The 16,522-nt window shown below is 34.3% G+C and overlaps 1 pseudogene; it reads left to right on the forward strand.

Moving 5' to 3' along the window:
• The first annotated feature begins 5,587 nt into the window (after positions 1 to 5,587).
• On the forward strand, positions 5,588 to 7,218 carry LOC105750178 (annotated as a pseudogene).
• The last annotated feature ends 9,304 nt before the right edge of the window (positions 7,219 to 16,522 follow it).

A 16,522-nucleotide genomic window follows, 5' to 3' on the forward strand; every position in this document is an offset into this window, starting at 1 on the left:
GTGGTTCCTGCTGAGGCTCCATCCACACCCAGCTAGCCTGAGAGGTCCCAATTTGAATTTTCTGTGAAGATAGCCCAGAGATATTTGAACTTTAGACAGTTTAATCCCCAGCCTAGGATCTTTCTTCAGATCTTCTTGGGTTGTATCAAGTGGACCCTTGCTCAGCCCCAAATCTTCTTGATTTTTCACCAGTCTATGTTTGCCCTGAGGCACAAATTTGTTCTATTTGTGGGGAATATGGAAGAGCTTGAAATTTACCAACATATCCTACAATCTTCCCAAAATCCTCTCCCTATTGTAAACTATTTTTAAAGTTTTATTGATACATCTTATTTTTATGTTGTAAACATTTGCAGATTATTCTCACTTCATAGACTACCATTCATTGTGTCAAAGAAACTGTTATGGAAAACTAAATAAAAACACAGGAATCTCATTTGAAAGTACATGCAATATGTCACACACAGCAGTCTCTTTCCACCTCTCTAGTTTTTATTTTCTTTTTTGATAATATTTTATTTTTCCCCATTATTTATTTAGTATTTTTATTTTGTACCTAAATGTAAAGATAAAGACAATTTTTAATATTAACTTTTACAAGATTTTGATTTCCAAATTTTTCTTCTTCCCTCTTCCTAAAATGGTAAATAATGATATAAATTATATATGTGAAATCATGCAAAATATATTCTCATATTAGTCACAATTGTGAAAAAAAAGATTAAAAAGGAAAAAAACCTGAAAAAAATAAAGTAAATGAAAAAAGTATGTTTTGATCTACATTTACCCACAATCAACTCTTTATTTGGATTTGGATGACATTTCCATCATCAATCTTTTGTAATTGCCTTGGATCATTGTGTTGATGAGAAGATCTAAGTCATTCATAGTTGATCATCATACAATGTTTTTGCTGTTCTGTACAATGTTTGCCTAGTTCTGCTCATTTTACTTTGCATCCGTTTGTATAAACCATTTGAGGTTTATCTGAAATCTGTCTGCTCATTATTTCTTATTGCAAAACAGTATTTCACTACACTCATATATCACAGCTTATTCAACCACTCCCCAATTGATGGGCATCCCTTCAATTTTCAATATTTTGCCACTATGTGAAGGGCTACTATAAATATTTCTGCACATGTAGGTCCTTTTCCCTTCTTTATAATATCTTTGTGATACAAACTTTGTAATAATATTGCTGGATCAAAGCATATACATAGTTTGGATGCCTTTTAACATATTAAATTGCTCTCAAATGTTAGATCCCCAAACAACTCCACCTAACAATGTTTGGTTTTTTTTCTTTTCCAACCTTATCTTTTTCCTTTGTTGTCATAATGCCCTCTGATTTGTGGGGGTCCTCAAAATTTTTGAATTTTTTTTAATCAAAGAATACTTCTTCATAAAGATAGCTTTATTTCTTATCCCCAAACTCTATTCTTTGACTGTCAGTTGGGGGGAATTTGTATTTTAAATTTGAATCAGTTTCTCTCTATATTTGAGAAATGTTTTTATTTTTTATTATAGCTTTTTATTTACAAGATTAGGGTAATTTTTCAGCATTGACAATTAAAAACCTTTTTTAATTTTTCCTCCCCCTCGGGCAAGTAAGAACAATACATTTAAATATTTAAAGTATTTAAATAAATATTTTATACATTCCCATACAATTATTTTTCTACACAAGAAAAATTGGACTTAGAAATAAATAAAATTAATGGAAAGGGAAATAAAAAATGCAAACAGATAAAAACAAGGGTTGGAAATGTATTTGTGTTCCACTCATTTCCCAGAGTTCTTTCCGGTCTAGCTGGTTCTCCTCATTATTGAACAAATGGAACATTTGGTTCATCTCCATTGATGAAGAGACCCATGTCCATCAAATTGATCATCATATAGGATTTTGTTAAGTATATAATGATCTTGGACCTCTCATTTCATTAGCATCAGTTTATTAAGTCTCTCAGGCCTTTTGAAATAATTCTGTTGGTCATTTCTTACAGAACAATTTCTAAACATTCTATACCCAAATTTATTCAAACCATTCTCAATTGGTGGGCATCCATTCTTTCCCTTTCTACCACTACAAAGGGCTGCCACAAACATTATTAACATACAGGTCCTTTTCCCTTCTTTAAGATCTCTTTGGGATACAAGCCCAGTAGTAATATTGCTGGATCAAAGGGTTTGATAATTTTTTGAGCATAGTTTCCAAATTGCTCTCCAGAATGGTTGGATTGTTCACAATTCCCCAATGTCTGATTGGGTTTTACATCCTCAACATTCAGCATTATCTTTTCCTGTCATCCCTAGCCAATCTGGAGGTGTGTAGGGTATTCAGAATTGTCTTTTTAAAAAATAGGGCTTTTAAAAGATACAAAAGATTGTTTCCCAACTTTCTGCTTCCCTTCAATCTTTGTTGTATTGTTTTGTTTATATAAAAATTTTTAATGTAATATAATCAAAATGATATATTTTACAATTCATAATTCCCCTACTTCTTCTTTGATCATGTTTTTTCCTTCTTTTAGATCGCGGGTGCACAATTCCTTGCTCCTTTTATTTGTTTTGACCTTTTTCTTGATATATATTGTGGATGTTGGTTTATCCCTAGTTTGGGGCCCTATTGTTTTCCAGTTTTCTCAGAAGTTTTGGTCAAATAGTAAATTATAGTAGAAAACTGGGTCTTTGGGTTTATCAAATGCTAGGTTATTCTGGGTCATTTACTATTATGTCTAATATATTTTACTGATCTACCCTTAGCTAATGCCAGTAGTTTTATTGATACTTTTAAATATAATTTGAGGTCTAGTATAAGCTAGCCCACCTTCTTTTTATTTTTCATTAATTCCATTGATATTCTTTGATCTTTTTCTTCTAGATGAATTTTGTTGTAGCTGCATCAAGTAATTTTTGGTAGTTTGATTGGTATGGTACTAGAGAAGTAAATTAGTTTGGACAGAATTATCAGTTTTATTTTATTGGCTTGCCCTATTCGTGAACAATTGGTATTTTCCCATTTGCTTAGATTTCACTTTGTGTGAAAAGTGTTTTGTAATTGTGTTCATATAGTTCTTGGGTTAGTCTTGGCAGGTAGACTACCAAGTATTTTATATTATTGATGGTATTTTAAATGGAATTTCTCTATCTCTTGCTTCTGGGCTTTGTTGGACATAAAAAGAAATGGGGATGACTTATGTAGGTTTATCTTATATACCACAACTGTGCTAAAATTGTTAATTATTTCAAGTAATTTTTCACTTGGTTTTCTAGGATTTTCTCAGGATTCCATATAATCTGCAAAAAGTGATAGTTTTATTTACTCATTGCCCATTCTAATTCCTTTGATTTCTTTTTCTTTTATTGCTAAAGTCAATATTCTTTGCACTATATTGAGTAATAGTAGGAATAATGGGCATCCTTATTTTACCTCTGATCTTATTAGTAAGACTTGTAGTATATTCCTATTACAGATAATGCTTCCTCATGATTTTAGATTGATGCTACTAATCATTTGATGCTCCCTTTCTTCCTACGTTCTCTAGTGTTTTTATTAGGAATAGGTGCTTTTTCAGCATCTATTGAGATAATTATGACTTCTGTTGATTTTGTTATTGATATGGTCAATTATATTAATAATTTTCCTAATATCAAATCAACCAAACATTCCTGGTATAAATTCCACCTGGTCATTATGTATGATCCTTGTGATATATTGTTGTAATCTCCTTGTTGCTATTTTATTCAAAATGTTTGCATCTATATTCCTTTTTGAAATTGGTGTATAGTTTATCAGTTTTAGCTCTTTCTGGTTTAGATATCAGCATCATATTTGTGTCATAAAAGGAACTTGGTAGGACTCTACTTTTTTAAAAAATCATTTATATAGTACTGGAATTAACTGTTCTGTAAATGTTTGATAGAATTTATTTGTAAACCCATCTGGCCCTGGGTTTTTTTTTTTTTTTTTTTCCCTTAGGTACATTAATGACTTGTTCTATTTTTTTTTCCAAAATGGGATTATTTACAGTTTTACTCTAGATCACAAATCATTCCTGTTAATTACTACTTCTTAGTGGCAATAAATTTACTACATTTTAAACAAGACAATAATAAGTAGGGTAACTTGGTCTTGTGGCAGAAATTTCTTGCTGTCTGATTTAAGACAAATTAGCCACTGCATAACTTTGTGAAATAACAAAATTTTGTTTCCTTTGTTATCTATATTTGTCGATTTCTGCAGGTAAAGAATGATTGACAGAGATTAAAAATTAGTGCTTCTAGTTTTAGTTATTGACTCAGTATATTTTAATTTTAATTTTATTAATCTCACTTTTGGTTTTCAGAACTTCCAATTTGGTGTGCACTTGGGAATTTAAGTTTTTTTCTCTAGGATTTGTTTTTGTTGCATGCCCAGTTAATTGATCTGCTCATTCTCTATTTTGTGGATATAAGAATTTAGAGAAACAAAATTTCCCTTAAGTATTGTTTTGGGCATATCTCACAAATGTTGGTATGTTGTATCATTGTTATCATTCTCTTTAATGAAATTATTGGTTATTTCTATGATTTGTTCTTTGGCTCATTTATTCTTTAGGATTGATTATTCAATTTCCAATTAATCTGTCTTTTCACTGCCCTTTGTTGAATGTGTTTTTGTTACATTGTGATATGAAAAGCATGCATTTAATATTTCTGTCTTTTCCTTTTTGATTTTGAGGGTTTTGTGCCCTAGTATATGGTCAGTTTTGTGTAGGTACCATGATGCTGAGAATAAGATATATTATTTTCTATTCAATTCAGTTTTCTCTAAATGTCTTCTTTAAATTTTCTAAGATATTGTTTACCTCTTTAGTTTCTTTCTTGTTTATTTTTTGGTTGGATTTATCAAGTTATGAGAGGGGATAGTTGAGGTTCCCTACTAATATAGTTTTGCCATTTACTTCTTATAACTCATTTAACTTCTCCTTTAAGAATTTGGATAGGGGCAGCTAGGTGGTGCAGCGATTAGAGCACCAGCCCTGAAGTCAAGAGGACCTGAGTTCAAATCTGGTCTCAGACAATTAAGACTTCCTAGTTGTGTGACCCTAACCCCAATTACTTCAGCAAAAAAAAAAAAAAAAAAAAAAAAAAGAATTTGGATACTATATCATTTGGTGTGTGTGTGTGTGTGTGTGTGTGTGTGTGTGTATAAAGCAGTGATATTACTTTATTGTTTTTACAATATTCAAAATCCAATTGATGTTCCATATATGAATAATGCGATGTTGGCTAATGGAATTCCTTTGTATACCAAAGGAATACAGTGACCTTTGATCACTGTGAAAAAAAATCAGGAAATTATCTTGGTGTTAATTGTTAGACCCAAATCAGCACAAGAGAGAGAAGCAATCTATACTTTATTGCATCTTAGTGCTGGAGGCTGCATTGATTACATAATCATCTGAAAACAAAAAGTCATATATCAATCCTCCCTACCCTATTAAGCTTTTAAGCTTGTGACCTTTACAAGTTGAAGAATTTATTACCAGTGAGTAGCTTGACCTTGATGCCATGTTCTTCCTCACAGAAAGTATTTGACAACATGGCTGAAAACATCATATTAAAAAGCACAGAAACAAACATGCAACCTGGTTTCACTCCTTTGGTGACTGGAAAAGTGCAAGTTCATTATCCAGAAACCTAGCAAACATGCCATCATGAAATTGATATACAATACCAATGAATTTTTCTAGGCAATCAAATTTTGCCAAATTTGCATAATACTCATGACTGAGAATATCATAGACCTTGGTCAGTTTGTAAATGTTATGTAGAGACCTCTGTTCTCCTGGCATTTCTTCCAGAGTTGTCAGGTAGAAACTACCATGTCAACTCTTCCTTGGCCCCTTCTGAAGCCATACTCATATAGAATGGAGAAGTTTTGAATGCTGTGGATAAGCTCACTTACTTTGGCAGTATACTTTTCAGGGTTATATACATTAATAATAATGTTGACACATCCATTGCCACAGTAATCTTAGTTTTGGGGAGGCTCTGAAGAAAAGAGTGGGAGAGGAGAGGTATTTGATTACCAAATGGAAGTTCTATAGAGCCACTGTGGTGACTTTATTATTTAGTACCTGTGAAATCTGGACAGAATACTAGTGCCATGGCAAGAAACAAAATTATTTCCTTTTGAATTGTTTTAGGAAAAATCCAAAGATCATTTGGCAGGATAAGATACCAGACACTGTGATCCTTTCTCGAATTAAATTGCCAAGAGTTGCAGAAAGTGCTATTCCATTAGCCTGGACACATTGTTCGAATGCCAAACGTACACTTGCCAAAAAGACTTTTATGAAGAACTTACACATGGCAAGCTCCCACAAAGTGGTCAGAAAAAGCACACTTTCAGGATCTCTCTTAAGAACTTTAAAATTTGAACCAAGTTCCAATCTTCTCCATAGCTATTTATGTTTGAGAACCAGCATGAGCCCAAATATATGAGAGAGAACCTGGAGCAGCAGTAGCAACAGTCATATCCCTGACCCTGAAGTTCCCACCTTACTAATTTACCTCTACCCTAGAGTGATCCCCTCAGGCTGGCTCTTCAAGCAGTAGCAAAATTGCACTGACAGTTGCAAGAACTAGAGCAGATCAGAGAGCAACACCCACTAAAGATTCCTGGGACTATTGAGTGATTACAAAGGGAAAAAAACTGCCTATTGTGGACAAGACCAAGTTTCTTTTCCCTGTAACCATGTCAACATGAGTGAATTAGTTAAGATCATCCACCACAGACTCCATCTTAATCCCAATTGGGTTTTTTTTCCTACTGGTGAACTAGCACAACATTGTGAGCATCTCTATTCTCAGAGATCCATGACCAGGAGAAGAATTTAAAGATGGCTTCCTCTATATGGTTTATGTGTCCCAGGAGACCTTTGATCACTGTGAAAAAAAATCAGGAAATATGCTGGCCTTGGAAAGAAAAGATAGCAGCTGGATGGGGGGCAGCTCAGTCCCCCACTCCAGAAGTATAAAGCTTCCTCTAATAACCACATATCTGGGACTCTTCCTCAGAACGCAAAGCTTAGATCAGGTCAGAATAAGGATTTTGCCCAACCAGGTCTGGAGCAGAACAGAGAATATTAATGGCTTTCAGGTAGTTCAGTGAAACTGACATTATTTCTTTTGGCTCTGTTTTCCAGATCAGTTGTTTCTCTTCCTTTTTTTCATTCTTTTGATTTTGTTTGATTGATTCTTGATGTCTCATAAAGTCATTATCTTCCACCTATCCAATTCTAATTTTTAAAGAATTGCCTTCCATCAGCAAAAGACAGAAAGAAAATTCAATTTTTAAAAATGTTCATTGATTTTTTATTATAGCTTTTTGTTGACAAAACATATGCATGGATAATTTTTCAATATTGACCCTTGCAAAAATTTCTGTTCCAACTTTTTCCCTCCTTCCCTCCAAAGTTGAGGTCTTTGCATTTGTCAAACACTACATTGCTATAGTTATTGACTATTTTGTCATGTGAACCTAACCTATTCCACTGATTATCTAATCTATTTCTTAGCTAATACCAAATGGTTTTAGTGACCACTGCTTTATAATATAATTTTAGATCTGGTACAGCTAGGCCACCTTCATTTGATTTTTTTTCATTAGTTCCCTTGAAATTCTTGATTTTTTTGTTCTTCCAGATGAATTTTGTTGTGATTTTTTTCTAGGTCATTAAAATAGTTTCTTGGAAGTCTGATTGGTATAGCACTAAATAAATAGATTAGGTAATATTGTCATCTTTATTATATTCGCTCGACCTACCCAAGAACACTTAATATTTTTCCACTTGTTTAGATTTGACTTTATTTGTGTAGAAAGTGTTTTGTAGTTTTGTTCATATAATTCCTGACTTTCCCTTGGCAGATAGATTCCCAAATATTTTATACTATCAACAATTATTTTAAATGGAATTTCTCTTTGTATCTCTTGCTGTTGGGTTTTGTTAGTGATGTATAAAAATGCTGATGCTTTATGTGGATTTATTTTGTATCCTGCAACTTTGCTAAAGTTGTGAATTATTTCAAACAGTTTTTTAGTAGAATCTCTGGAGTTCTCTAGGTATACCATCATTTCATCTACAAAGAGTGATAATTTGGTTTCCTCATTATGTACTCTAATTTCCTTTAATCTCTTTTTCATCTCTTATTGCCAAAGCTAGCATTTCTAATACAATATTGAATAGTAATGGTGATAGTGAGCAACCTTTTTCACTCCTGATTTTATTAGGAATGGTTCTAGTTTATCATCATTACATATGATGCTTACTGATGGTTTTAAATAGATGCTACTGACTATTTTAAGGAAAAGTCCATTTATTCTAATACTCTTTCATGTTTTTAATAGGAATGGATGTGGATTTTACCAAATGCTTTAAGAAAATTCAATTAAAAATAACTAGGCAAAATAAAATATTTGGGTGATTGCCTACCAAAACAAACCCAAGAACTATATGAACATGATTACAAAACATTTCTCACACAATTAAATCCAATTTAAACAATTGAAAAAATATCAATTGCTCATGGGTAGGCTGAGCTAATATAATTCTACCTAAAATGATCTATTTATTCAGTATCATACCAATCAAATTGCCAAAAAAAATTTTTTATAGAACTAGAAAAAATAATAACAAAATTCATCTGGAAGAACAAAAAGTCAAAAATGTCATGGGAATTAATGAAAAAAAAAAGCTAATGGTTTAACAATACCAAATCTAAAACTATATTATAAAGCAGCAGTCATTAGAATCATTTGATACTGGCTAAGAAATAGAATGGTGGATCACTGGAATAGATTAAATACATACAACACAATAATCAAGGCCTATAGTAATCTAATATTTGATAAACCCCCAAACTCCAGCTTCTGGAATAATAACTTACTATTTGACAAAAATTTCTGGGAAAACTGGACAACAATATGTCAGAAACTCAGCATAGGCCTACATCTCACATCCCATACCAAAATGAGGTCAAAATGGTTACATAATTTGGGCATAAAGGACGATAACCTTAAACAAAATTAGAAGACCAAGGTATAATTTACCTATCAGATTTTGAAGAGAGAAATTTATGACCAAAGAAGAATTAAAGAACATTATGAAATGCAAAATGGACAACTTTGATTACATTAAATTAAAAAGTTTTTGCAGAAACAAAACCAAAAGAAACAAGATTAAAAGGAAAGTACAAAGCTGGGGAAAAAAATCTTTATAGCCAATATTTTTGATAAAGGTCTCATTTTTAAAATATATAAAGAACTGTGTGAAATTTATAAGAATACAAGTCATTCCCCAATTGATAAATGGTTAAAGGATATGAACAGACAATTTTCAGATGATGAAATTAAAGCCATTTCTATTCATATGAAAAGATGCTTTAAATTATCTATTTTTTTTTTTTATTTAATAGCCTTCTATTTACAGGTTATATGTATGGGTAACTTTACAGCATTAACAATTGCCAAACCTTTTGTTCCAATTTTTCACCTCTTACCCCCCCACCCCCTCCCCCAGATGGCAGGATGAGCAGTAGATGTTAAATATATTAAAATATAAATTAGGTACACAATAAGTATACATGACCAAACCATTATTTTGCTGTACAAAAAGAATCAGACTCTGAAATATTGTACAATTAGCTTGTGAAGGAAATCAAAAATGCAGGTGGGCATAAATATAGGGATTGGGAATTCAATGTAATGGTTTTTAGTCATCTCCCAGAGTTCTTTCTCTGGGCGTAGCTGGTTCAGTTCATTACTGATCCATTGGAAATGATTTGGTTGATCTCATTGCTGAGGATGGCCAGGTCCATCAGAACTGGTCATCATATAGTATTGTTGTTGAAGTATATAATGATCTCCTGGTCCTGCTCACTTCACTCAGCATCAGTTCGGGTATAAATTATCTATTAATTAGAGAAATGCAAATTAAAAAAACTCTGAGGAAGCACCTCAAACCTCTCAATTGGTTAAGATGACAGGAAGAGATAATGACAAATGTTGGAGGGGATGTGGGAAAATTAAGACATTAATGTATTGTGGGTGGAGTTGTGCAATGATCTAAGCATTTTGGAGAACAATTTGGAGCTATGCCTAAAGGGCTATAAAACTGTGCATACCCTTTGACCCAGCAGTGCCATTACTCTATTCCAAAGAAATCATAAAGAAGGGAAAAGGATCCACATGTGCAAAAATGTTTGTAGTAGCTCTTTTTGTAGTAGCAAAGAATTGGAAAATGAGTAGATGTCCATGAAATGGAGAATGGCTGAACAAGTTCTGGTATATGAAGATAATGGAATATTATTGTTCTATAAAAAATTGTGAACAAGCTGATTTTAGAAAGGCCTGGAAAGATTTATAGGAATTGATGCTGAATAAAGCAAGGAGAACCAGAAATACATTGTACACAATAACAGCAAGAATGTGTAATGATTAACTATGAAAGATTTGGTTCTTCTCAGTGGTTCAGTAATCAAAGCAAACTCTATAGACTTAAGACAGAAAAAAAAAACAAAAACAAAACAGAGATTGAATGTAAATCAACACATGCCATGTTCACTTCTTTTTTTCTGTTTTTTTCTCTCCCATAGTTTTTTTCTCTTTTGCACTGATTTCTTTTTTTCTAGCATGATTTCATAAAGCAATATATGTTAAAATAAATAAATTAGAAAGACAAATTGATGGCCCACTTAATTACCTTGACTAAAAAAGTCTTATCGGGGCTCTTCTTCCTTCTTTCCTTCCCCACGGGTTATTAAAGGATCCTTGTCATGAACAGCTCTGAAATGCTGCTGGTTCTTCTTGTAATTCTTACACTTCTTATCCCCCCACATTGAGGTATCATATGTTGTAACACAGGAACCACCTGACAGTGACTGCTGGAGATCCACCCCAGACCTGCAGAATGGATCTCCTTGCGTGAGAGGATGATACAAGGAGACTGAGAGGCAGTTGCTGTTCTCTGACCTCTCTGAGAGGTCATTGCATTGTCTGACCACTCTCCTCTTTCCTCTGCCTCCAATTTATCTCATTCCCAGTCCGCAACGCCTGTGTCAGCAATGTCTGCCCTGCAACTCCTTCAGATGTTATGATCCACAGTTGTGGAGGCTCTCGGAGAATTGATCTGTCCCTTAACACTCTTTCATTACTCTCATTTTTTCCTGATTTTTCTTCTATGTCTCTTATTTGATTTTAAGGTCCTTTTTGAGCTCTTCCATAAATTCTTTCTGGGCTTGAGATTGAATCCCAGTTTTGTTTGGGTTTTTGTCCTCTTCTAAATTTGCATCTTGATAGTCCCTATCACCATAATAACTTTTTGTCACCAGATTCTTTTGTTGTGGTTATTATTATTATTATTTTTGTTTATCATTTCTGGCCTTTCCCCTTACTTTTAAATTTGAAATCTTCTCCCGAGGTAAGGGCCACCATCCTAAGCTTCTTGGCCAGGGGCTGCATGCCCTGGGTATTAAACTAGTGCTGCACGGATATTGCCCTGAAGCCCATGAGGGACCCCCCTCACTTCTCGTGCTACAGGGAGAGGTTGGGGTAGCTGGTGATGCTAAAGGCCATAGGGAGCTTAACTAGTGCTGAACTGTGGTTTCGGTGTTGGTATCTTGCATGTGCTGAGGTCCATAGGGTGTCCCAATTGGCATCTTACACTTTGTTCAGGCCTTTGCTGAAGTAACTAGAAGTACTGGTGCTAATGGCTAGAATCCGTTCATATGGCTATGCTGGATTATATGGGAAATCTCTATATTAGTGTCTGCTTATTTATTTAGGTGCCTGGGGAATCCCTCATTGATGGATGCCTATTTGCCCAGGGATATGCTGAAACATGTGGCAGTTCCCAGAACTGGCATATATCAGTTCCCCTTACTGTGCTGAGGCACATGAAGGGAAGGGTGCTCTGGTATTAGCTTTTGCCAGCTCTTTCCTACTGTGGGTCAGGACTTCCTGCCATTTTGCTGAGGCATGGCTTGCGGCTGGCTTGCTGAAATGTTCCTGCCCTGTATGGGCTCCCATTTTATTCAAGGAAGACAGAGCCTTCCTGCCAACCTTCCAAATTTCCTGGACTAAAAGATCATTTCTCCCTGTTTTTTTGTTGGTGCTGCTGTTCCAGGATTCATGGGGCAGGGAGAGGGTAAGAGGAGGTGTGTGCTATTTTATGCTTATTTGGAGGTTAGTATGGGAGAGTTAAAGTGATTTCCTGTTTACTCTTCCATCTTCTTTCTCAGAAGACATTAGGTATATATTAAGCGCCTACTATATGCCAGATATTATGTTAGGAACTGGAAGTACAAAGACAAAAATGAAATAACTCCTAACTTCAAGGAGCTTAGATTCTGTAGAGGAAAACAACATGGACATGGGAAATATAAATATAAATATGGATTACTTTGTAATTATGTGAAATCTGTGTACTAAGAATGCCTTTAAATATATAGAATAAAATACATAGGAGTACAAAGTAAAATAAGCATATCAAAATATATTTTAAAACAAGTTCTGGGAAGATAATGGAGTAAATAAGAAAATACCAGGAGTCAAACAGCTGGTTAGAAAGAAATTACAGGAATCCCTTTACTGACACAGGGGGAGGAAATTACAGGAATCCCTTTGCTGGACTGGGGGCAGGACTCTTGCAGTGTCCAAAGTTGAATCTGGGTTACAGTTCTGGACCTTAGTCTCAGAGCAAGGAAGAATACTAGAATACCAGAACTGGAAACCATAGAGGAGTGGGTAGCCTGGTCACAGTTCCAGAGTGGAAAAGAATGCTTATGGTTACTCATAGACCAAGGCACAGTACAAGAGAATAATTAACATACCTCTCTCTAGGTGATACTGCCCTGGAAGAATTGAAAATATCTGGTTCTCTAGGATTACCTCTGAAAACAGCTAACCAAAAAATTTGAAGGTTGGAAGTGTCCCTTCCCCCTAGAAGCAGAATTCTACTTTAGCATAGAGTTTAAAGTCAAGAAATAGGCTGGAAAAAAGAACAAATAACTAAAAAAAAATCCTGACACAAAATTACTATGGTGACAGGGAAGTTCAAACTCAGAAAAAGACAAAAAGGTCAAAATTCCTACACCTAAAGCTTCAAAGAATAGTATAAATTGGACCCAGACCATGGAAGAGCTCAAAAGGATTCTTAAAATCAAGTAAGAAAGGTAGAGGAAAAATTGGGAAAGGAAATGATAGTGATGCAAAACAATAAGAAAACCAAGTCAGCAGCTTGGTAAAGGAGAGCAAAAAACTACTGAAGAAAACACCTTAAAAAATAGAATAGGCCAATTGCTAAAAGAGGCAAAAATCCAAAGAAGAAGAATCCTTGAAAAATAGAATTGGCCAAATGGAAAAGGAGGTACAAAAGTTCACTTAAGAAAATAATTACATAAAAATTAGAATTGGACAAATGAAAACTAAAGACTTTATGATACATCAAGAAATGATAAAAACAAAATCAAAAGAATGAAAAAACAGAAGACAATGTGAATTATCTCATTGGAAAAATTAAAAAAATAATTAAATCCAGGAGAAATATTGTTGGACTATGAAAGCCATGATCTAAGAAAGAGTCTAGTAACAGCAATATTGTTTTAAGAACAACTTTGAGCAACAAAGTCATTTTTAGTATTAGAAATACTCAAATTAAATACAAAGCATCTATGAAGGAAGATACTATATGTATCCAGAGAAAAATGATAAATAGAAGTATGTATAATATGGCTCTACATATATGTGTATATGTGTGTCTTGCTGTTGCTACTTCTGCTAATTCAGTGGCTTCCATATTGTAATTATTCCATGAGACAGCAGTTGTAAAGAACTTACTATATTACCTGGTACATAGTAAGCACTATATAAATGTTAGCTATCATTATTAAATTGGACAATTTAAAATTACCACCCATTATTCCTAATTCTTCCCCGTAAGAATGAAGCAAGTATAATCTGTGTCCATTCTTGAAGTCAGTTATCATGTCTGCCCTGACACTTCCTTAATATACTTATAGATATGTATGTGTGTATGTATGTATCTCTCTCTTTGTCTCTCTGTCTCTCTGTCTCTCTCTCTGTCTCTGTCTCTCTCTATATATGTATTTCTGAAGATATATATATTGAGAGAGTATTATATTACATTTTCATATATATCATATATACATTCTATATATTCTTATATAGGTATATACATATGCATATATTTCTAGATATATAGACATATACAATTATATATGTTCCTTTTGTTTTTCCCTTTAGAATATAAGTTCTTTGAGATCAAGAGGTATTTGATTTTTGTCTTTGTATTTGTAGTGCCTGACACAAAGTAAGTACTCCATAAAAGTTTATTGGTTGAAAAATAACATCTAATAACACAGGGCCAAGGACAGATCCTTAGTGTTTCCTACTGGATACCTTCTTAGAAATTGACATTGAACTGATAATTACCGATCATTTCCATCCCTTTCTTTCCTCCCACTGTCACTTGGGAATTTATTTTCCTTTGAATTTCATTCCATCTAAATCTATGTCCCTGTTATGGGCTAGAACTTGAAACAAGGATTCTTACAAGGTACTAATAACTAAGTGGAATTGATGAGACAATGGCTATCTAGTTCGGCCAATGCTTAATAGTTCTCTTAAGTTCAGTGTAATTGATTTAATCTTACAACAAATAATTGGTTTCCCTAGTGATATAATAATTGGTTTGTACTTTCAGTGTAGGCACATAAGCTGGGCCCTCCAGCCACGTTCATGGAGAAGGCTAGAGAAACCGGACTGGAGGCTGAAGAACAAGCCCTTGGATTCCCCATCCCATCTCACACCATTCTGGTATCAGGCTCTCCTCCTTTATTTTTCTCCACCAAAACCAAATCCTGTCCCAAAGGGCCACGAAGTTGTGACCCAAGGTGAAAAGAGATAATAAAAGTTTGGACTTTCCCCTGGTACTCTTGGGTTATTACTGGAACTGAAAGGAAGGCTTGCTCCCAAGAAGACCCCAAGAAACTCACCAAGAACATTACAGGTCCCCTATCCAGGAGTTTGCTATTCTCTACCGGTCCAAAGATCACTCTCCCTCCATTTTCAAGTTCTTCAGCACCTGGATTAATCTTCCCTCTATCTCCAACCCCTATCTTTTACTTTAATTTACATATTGATATTCCTTCAGATATCCTTGTTCCCTAGTCCATAAATCTCCTTAGTTTCCATAATCTGCACCTTCAGTCCATTCCAGCTATGACATCCCAGGGATAATTGACTATTCATAGCACTTTCTAGAATAACTTCCTCTTTTTTCAGACTATCTTTCCCTATTCCTCAATCCTTCCTAAATATATTCTATATTCTTGCTGCAACTTCTAATCACTTCACTCCTTCTGGAGTTTGCTATTACTCCCCCTCTGGCCTCTGTCTCCTTCCTTTAGAATCTTGACAAAGAATCTTTTTTTTTTAAATTATAACTTTTTATTGACAGAACCCATGCCTGGGGAATTTTTTACAGCATTATCCCTTGCAATCACTTCTGTTCTGACTTTTCCCTTCCTTCCCAAAAAACTCCCCGAATGACAAAACAGTCCTAACATTTAAAATGTCCGTTATTCTAAGGTTTACCAATATTGTGGGGGCCAAACAGTTCTCTTTTTTGCACAGGAAAATTGGATTCAAGAAGGTAAAAAACCAAGAAGAAAAACAAAAATATAAACAGTTTAAATTTAAATTTCCCAGTGTTCTTTCTTTGGATGTTAACTTTTGGAAATTAAATTTGGAACTGAATTTGGATCTTCTCCTTTCAAAGAAATCCACCTTCCATCAGAATACATCCCTCATACAGCATCATTGTTGAGGGTATGTAAGGGGATCCCTTTCTCTCATTTCCTCAGCATCAGTTCATGTAAGTCTCTCCAAGCCTCCCTGTATTCCTCCTGCTGGTCATTTTCTTACAGAACAATAGTATTTCCATCATTCTTATACCACAATTTACCCAACCATTCTCCAATTGATGGGCATCCATTCAGGCAGCTTTGGCCACTAAAAAGGATACCACCACAAATTTTCCCATACAGGTCCTTTTCCTTTCTTTAGTATCTCTTTGGGATTCCCGTGGTGGCCAAGGCGGATAAGGGTATGCACAGTTTGGATAACTTTTGGGCAAATTAATTGCTCTCCCAGAATGGTTGGTTTGGTTCCAAACTCCAAACAATGCATCAATTTAAAGGCCGGTTTTCCCATCCCCTCCAGCATTCATCATTTTTTTCCTGTCATCTAGCCAATCTGACGGGTTTTGAGTTTATCTCAGAGTTGTCTTCATTTGCATTCTCTCATCAATAGTAATTTGGAACACTCCTATGAGTGGAAATAGTTTCAGTTTCATCACTGAAAATTGTTCATATAAGGCGGTTTCTTTTTAAAGTCAATTCCTATATATTTTTGGAAATGAGGTTTTTTATCAGGGCTTTTTAACTTTAAAAT

The sequence above is a fragment of the Sarcophilus harrisii genome, chromosome 3, assembly GCF_902635505.1.
Source record: "Sarcophilus harrisii chromosome 3, mSarHar1.11, whole genome shotgun sequence".
NCBI classification, from domain to species: Eukaryota; Metazoa; Chordata; class Mammalia; order Dasyuromorphia; family Dasyuridae; genus Sarcophilus; species Sarcophilus harrisii.